This window comes from Heterocephalus glaber, unplaced genomic scaffold (genome assembly GCF_053883595.1).
Source record: "Heterocephalus glaber isolate CG9 unplaced genomic scaffold, H.glaber_assembly_v1.0 deba00000942, whole genome shotgun sequence".
NCBI lineage: Eukaryota > Metazoa > Chordata > Mammalia > Rodentia > Bathyergidae > Heterocephalus > Heterocephalus glaber.
In genome coordinates, this window is record NW_028258174.1 from 2,417,066 (window position 1) to 2,423,065 (window position 6,000).

The following is a 6,000-nucleotide window of genomic DNA, read 5'->3' on the forward strand; positions in this document are numbered from 1 at the left end:
CAGCTGGGACGGAGGGATTGGGACAAGGCCTCACTTTCCCTCCTCTGTGCTTCCTAAGCACCCGGCCTCCCTGGGATTGCCTGAGAGTGCGACAAGATCCACCTGCATAGTGCTGAGGAGGATCCAGGTCCCCTGAGAGTCTTCAGGACAGCGTCTAGTGCTTGCTGGCCTGACGGGGAAGCCAGGCTGGCTCCTCCTGGGAACTGACCTCATGAACCACACACTCCCCAGGGAGAATTGATCCCCAGAGCCCTGGGCCAGCTCAGGCCCACCCACCAGCTCCCCACACGGGCCTTCCTCAGAGCCCTAAGGTGGCTCCGTCCACCTGGGCTGCCCAGCCCCTGCTCTCCATTCTGAGGCCTGCAACATCCCCACCTCTATTCCTCTTTTTTGCTGGGAGACTGGAGTCATGGCCACCTGAGTGGGACTCGAAGGCAGCCGAGTTCGTTGCGTGCTCAGGTAGCTTCTTAATAGATGCAGCAGTCTGTCCCCAGCTCCTGGGCTGAAGTCCCCTGCAGTTCAGATCCAGGTTAAAAGGCTGCATTGTCCCTCACTGCCAGTGCCTTTTGAACTCACGTTTCCTTGGAAATTCTCACTCAAATTGCAGAGTTCAGTAGGGCAGTGAACTCTTTGTGTCCACATGTTCCCAGTGTGTAAATGGGACGACAAAAGAGCTGTGGCCTGACACACTCCCCCACACAACAGCGAAGACACACAGACCTGAATGAACTCTAAGATGAAGACAGGAAGGGGGAGCACCTTAGGGCAAAGTCACTGTTCCTGGTGGGATGACAGTGGCTATGTCCTTTCTCTCATCCTTCATTTATATTAGATTATTTCACTGCAATAAATACTTCTTGGTGGACAACAACACCTGGATGACTTACTGAATAGGTGAATGAAAATTGGATAGGATCTATCTAGGATTTTCCCTTCTACAGAAAACAAGATTCATCAGTCCCTGCCACGATTCTGTGGCCAAAGAGAACAGGGATTGCAGTACTGTGAGTCATGTAGACTAGGTAAATGACAGGGTCCTAACATGAGTGGTGGCCCGGGAATAGCAGCAGGGGAGAGGGGAGGAATCACTTACGGGTACAGCACTGAGGAAAATGCTCTGGAACTGGACAGCGGTGACAGGGGCACAGCACTGAGAAGGCACTTCATGCCACCAAGCTGATTGTTTAGAACAAAACCAAAATCTTTTATTTAAAAAATAGTTCTATTATTTACATAAACCCAGAAAATAAGAGCAAAACTATATGCCAAAACATGACCAAGAGTAATGGAGGGGAATGGCAGGGGTGGGGCAGGAGCTTGCCCCTTCTGGAGCTCAGGAGCTGATGCCCGCCGTGCAACCACCAGGATCCCCAGCTGTGCAGCTGGTGGAGAAGGGGTTCCTGGCGCTGCCTCTGGCTGTGGTGCCAGAGCTGGGGAGGGAGCTGCAGGTGGAGCTGGCACAAGCTCTACAGGTGGGACTTCAGCTTGGGCTGCAGCTGGCCCTGCAGCTGCAAGAGAAAAAAATCATCACAAATTGTCCATGCTCCTTCCTGGGACCAAACCTTCCTGCTGCCTGCCAGAGAGCTCTGTGCACACAGCCACCCCCAGGAAGTCTTCTCAGCCTGCATCCACCCACCAACTGCTGAGGGTCTCAGTATTCCCGGGTCACCCAGAACCCGGAAGCTCTCTCTGTGTCCAAAGGCCCATCCCCTACCCACATGCACACAGACCCATACCCCTTTCCTCATCGATGGGCTCTGCCTCCATGGGCTCAGCTTGCTCTTGCTGGCCCAGGAGTTCAGCTAGGATATTCTCCTGGGAGTGCAGCTCCAGCGATGAGTCAAGGACAGAAGACGTGGATCCGGGGAAGGCAGGTGGACAGCAGAATGAGAGGCCTGGCCTTTCCTCCCACACTACCTGTTCGGGGCACCCACAGCAATGGACACATGAGCTTCCTGCCCAGTCTGTGCATGGTCTGGCCCCATCCTCTCCCCATGTCCAGTGGAGCAGTCCTGGCCCAGGCAGTCCTGAGAGCCTGAGAGAAGGTTCCATGGGAGGCAGTCCTTGTTCTGTGCTGTGACCACCTCTGCCTTCCTCAGGGCAGCCTGAGACACTGTCTCTCTGCTTGTCCCCACTGTCAGCTCCACGAGGACAGAGACTGGCATCTGCTCTCTGCTTGCACTCAAGGGCACAGGGCTGCTGCTCCATAACTCACTATCTGAGAAGTGAGAGACACTCTGCAACTGTTCCACCCTTCCTCTCCTCAGGCTTTCGCTCATGTAGCGATGTGGTGCCCAATGTCTGTGCCTCCTCTGGGCTCCTCTTGCACTGTTGTGAATCCACATCTAGGGAGGCCAGGAGGGGTCTCATCTACTGCAATGTGAGTAATGCCTGCTCTGCTGGCCAGGGTGACTGTATGGGCCCCAAATAGCATTGGAATCCCAGAGGGCAGGGGTCGCATCTGCTCTGGTTATCTGACCATGGTCAGTGCCCAGAAAAGTGTCTGCAAATAGGGTGTCTTCATGTACATTTGTTCACTGATGTACCCACCCGCTCTTCTGAGTGGGCCTGGGCCCTTTGCATCCCCCAAGGATTCCTGTGCTGTGCCCACCCTGAACCCCATAGAGTGACTCTGCAATCTCCTGCACAGTGAACACAACACCTTTCTCCCAATGGCAGGGGTCAGTGTAGGGGAGGCAAAGCTTCCCAGTGGGGATGAAAATCATCTGTAAGAATCAGCTTGTCTTCCACAGGGCCAAGGCCAGGGTGGACATTTATGACAGAGATCCCATTTCATCCTACAATCGTGGTATGATTCTCCTCGCACCTGTCTGTTCCGAGTTGCAAACTGAGGCTGAGGCTGAGGCAGGTGCTTGCTCATTCCAAGACTTGGAGCCACAGTGGCCAAGGCTCACTGTGCTGCTGAGAGCAGAACTCACCTTCCCAGCATCCTGTCATGTAGGGAAGCGATGCAGATCCCGGAGGAGTCTGGGAAGGAGACGCCACAGACGGGGCAGCTACCCGGGATGGGCTTCTCCAGGGGCTTCGATGGGGTGCACCACCAGCCTGTCTTCACTATCCTCACCAGGCAGGCCTGTGACAGGCTCTCCGCCACCTGATTTCCAATCTGTGATGGGACAGTGGGGAGACATGGAATGAGGTCTCAATCATTAGGAAGGTTTGTGGATTAAAACTTGATCAAACTCTAAATTGTCCATAATGGCTCGTACCAGAGCAGCACAGGAGGCCCCAGCTGAAAACAATGAGCCTCATATTAAAAGCTAAATTTCAGAAGGGAGGGCTGGGGATTTAGCTCAGTGGCACCGTGCCTGGCTCACAAGTGCAAGGTCCCAAGTTCGATCCCGGTACAAAAGAAAAAAAAATTTCGGAAGGGACACCTAGAAATAGTAACATATACAGGCTGCTTGTTAGCTGAGAAGAGGCTGTATGTAAATCGGTGCGTGAAGAGCAACAACGCACGAGTCCCGCGACCCCTCCCAGGGTAGAGATGAATAAACAGAGGCTCCTCCTGGGACCCCAGGGCCATTTATGAGGCCACACAGAATGTTCCCCAGGTTCCTGTTGAAATGGCCCAGGAAGAGCCAGGTCCAGCTTCCTTTCCCATGTGAGGCTGAACGGCTGTGTTCACTGCTCCCTTGTGGAAGGTCATTTAGCCCGGGGATCTTGGACATCTAACGAGTGCCACATGGACACCTGGGCCAGGAGATACAAGGAGGTGAAATGACAGAATGAAATTATGAGAGGATCGAAGTGACGCTGTGTCCTTGTCCCTTTTCTGATGTTCCCACCAACATGTGGACAGTGACCTTGCCCCTGGCCATGGTGGAGGCTGAGCAGAGAGGATGTGTCGGTTGAGGACAAGGGGCCCGGATTCCTTCGGCACCAGGACCCTGGCCCCCTGTTTACCAAGCCCTGCATGGAGATAGTGAAGGTATTATCTGTCCCCCAAGGGTCCTCTCTGTCGTCCTGTGGACTCAGTACAGAACCCCTTCTGCTCACACACATACCCTGTGCCTGATCAGGAACCTGTTGTTGTCATGGGCCCCGGTGTCTGTCCCAGCACAGGGCACACAGGCCCCAGTGACCAGCTCCAGACTGATGTCCTGTGTGCAGCTCTGTTGGGACAGTGCCCGCAGCTGGCAGGAAGCACGAGGCTCTGCCTCACCACAGTTTGTGAGGTTTCTGCCCCAGATAACCTTGTGCTCTCGAAACACAGACAGCTCTGTCACAGGCTTCTGCCCCACGAGGACAGGAGATGGCTCTGCCGGCTGTGGATCATCAGTGGGCACTGCCCTTCTCCTCCTGCCAGCCCTGCCATGGGGGCCATGTGACAGGACCCCGGGCTCCCAGCCTCCCGGCACCAGTTCCTGCCCAGGAGGAACTTCACTCATACTGGGTCCCCTATCACACCCCACCACTCAGACACTGAGGAAGAAGGGTGGGAGTCTTGCAGGGGACTCACAGAGGTGGCCAATCCTAAATGGTCCTGTCCTGGACTCAGTGGCTCCGAGTGTGTGGTGGCCAGGCCCAGGGAGACCTGCCCTGGGCTCCCTCTCATCTCAGGGCCAGTGGTCGCTGGGTCTGGTGAGACCTGCCCTGGGCTGCCCATGAGGGCAGGAAGGTTCCTGGCCGGTGGCCTGGAGCGTCTGGACCCAGTGATCCATCCTCTCCCTCACTCCCAAGTGCTTTCCCTGGGCGGGGTCCTGAGGCTGCGGCCTGGAGGCCTGGGAAAGCAGCACAGCATGTTCGCTGCTGACTGTCTCCAGCCGAGTGACTGTTAGGCGACCGTCGCTAGACTGTTCCGAGTTCTGTTTGGACCTGTTGCCAAGGAAGTGAGGTCATGTGCTAGGGTCCATAAGCTGAGCCTCCTGCTCTGATAAGAAGACCCTGTGGCCCCCTTCCCTTTCACACTGGAATAAATCTGTGGGCTCCTTAGAAACAACAATGGAAGAGTAGAAAACCTGTGTGTGGTGCTAGAGTTTGATGCACTTTAAATTTTTTGGTTTTGCTTTTGTTTTTGTTTTGGTACTGGGGATTGAACTCAGGACCTTGCGCTCTCGAGGCAGGCGCAGTGCCACTGAGCTAAATCCCCGGCCCGACGAACTTTAAGTTTTAATGTACAAATATATAAATGCTTAAGATGTGGCAGGCACAGTGGGCAGTGTGCTTTTCCATCTAAAAGGTCCATTCTCTCTTAAGACATGGGCCTCAGTGTCAGCACTTAGAGATCTGTTGGATTTTAGGGTGATTTTCTTTCTTGGATTGACTTCAGTTTGAGTTCAATTCCAATAGGGACTATGGAGATGTTACAGACATGTCCATCATAATTTTCCTTCAATGTGGAGTTCCTTGCAACACCCAATGGTCAATGTCTGTTTGAGCTGACTAGAGGCAGAAGACTACTAACTCCAAGGAGCTAAAACATGTTTAAGAGGAGATGTTTTGTCAGCTCAGACAGAGATAGACTTTAGGGGAAACAAGGACACTCCCTAGGGGATGATCAGATAAAAGTTAATTATTCAGTCTTGCCTGTCTGTCTTGCTACCTAAGACACATTTGTGTTTAGCAGGACTCTATGCCTGTGTTTTCTTCAATAAACCTGGGGGTTTGAGTCAGTTCAGGGCTTCACTCCATTCCAAGGAAGTCCTCTGGCCCCCAACAAAGATATTCTCTGTCTCTCTTGTCTTCCTTCATCTCTCCTGTAACAGGGTTTGCCGGCCCAAACTTGGGACTTCAAGGACAAAAAAGTTTCAAATTATAACCCTTGGATGTCCCTGAGTGGAGGGGTCATAGCAGGTTTTCACTTTCAGGTACACATGGATAACTATTCATGCTCAGATACTGAACTCAGTCGCAAAGTGCAGTGTTCAGTGCTGTGACGTAGTGTGAGGGGACAGCAGATGGTGAGTGCAAGGTGCAGTCTTTGTGGGGCTGTGGAGGTCATCGATCGCCAAAGAACACATTCACACATCACCTAAG

The 6,000-nt window shown here is 53.4% G+C and overlaps 1 long non-coding RNA gene across 2 annotated transcripts; it reads right to left on the bottom strand.

Annotated features, from left to right (window-relative positions):
• Nucleotides 1–975: 975 nt before the first annotated feature.
• LOC147828696 (uncharacterized) lies at nt 976–4,807 on the bottom strand. 2 transcript variants are annotated; one of them, XR_015450333.1, is made up of 4 exons: nt 4,484–4,807; nt 2,940–3,127; nt 1,737–2,345; nt 976–1,508 (listed from the first exon to the last, which is right to left on the bottom strand). It is a non-coding gene; the product is annotated as an uncharacterized LOC147828696 (long non-coding RNA). The 2 variants fall into 2 exon arrangements; XR_015450334.1 differs by having other exon boundaries at nt 986–1,508; nt 1,737–1,917.
• Between the last annotated feature and the right edge of the window lie 1,193 nt (nt 4,808–6,000).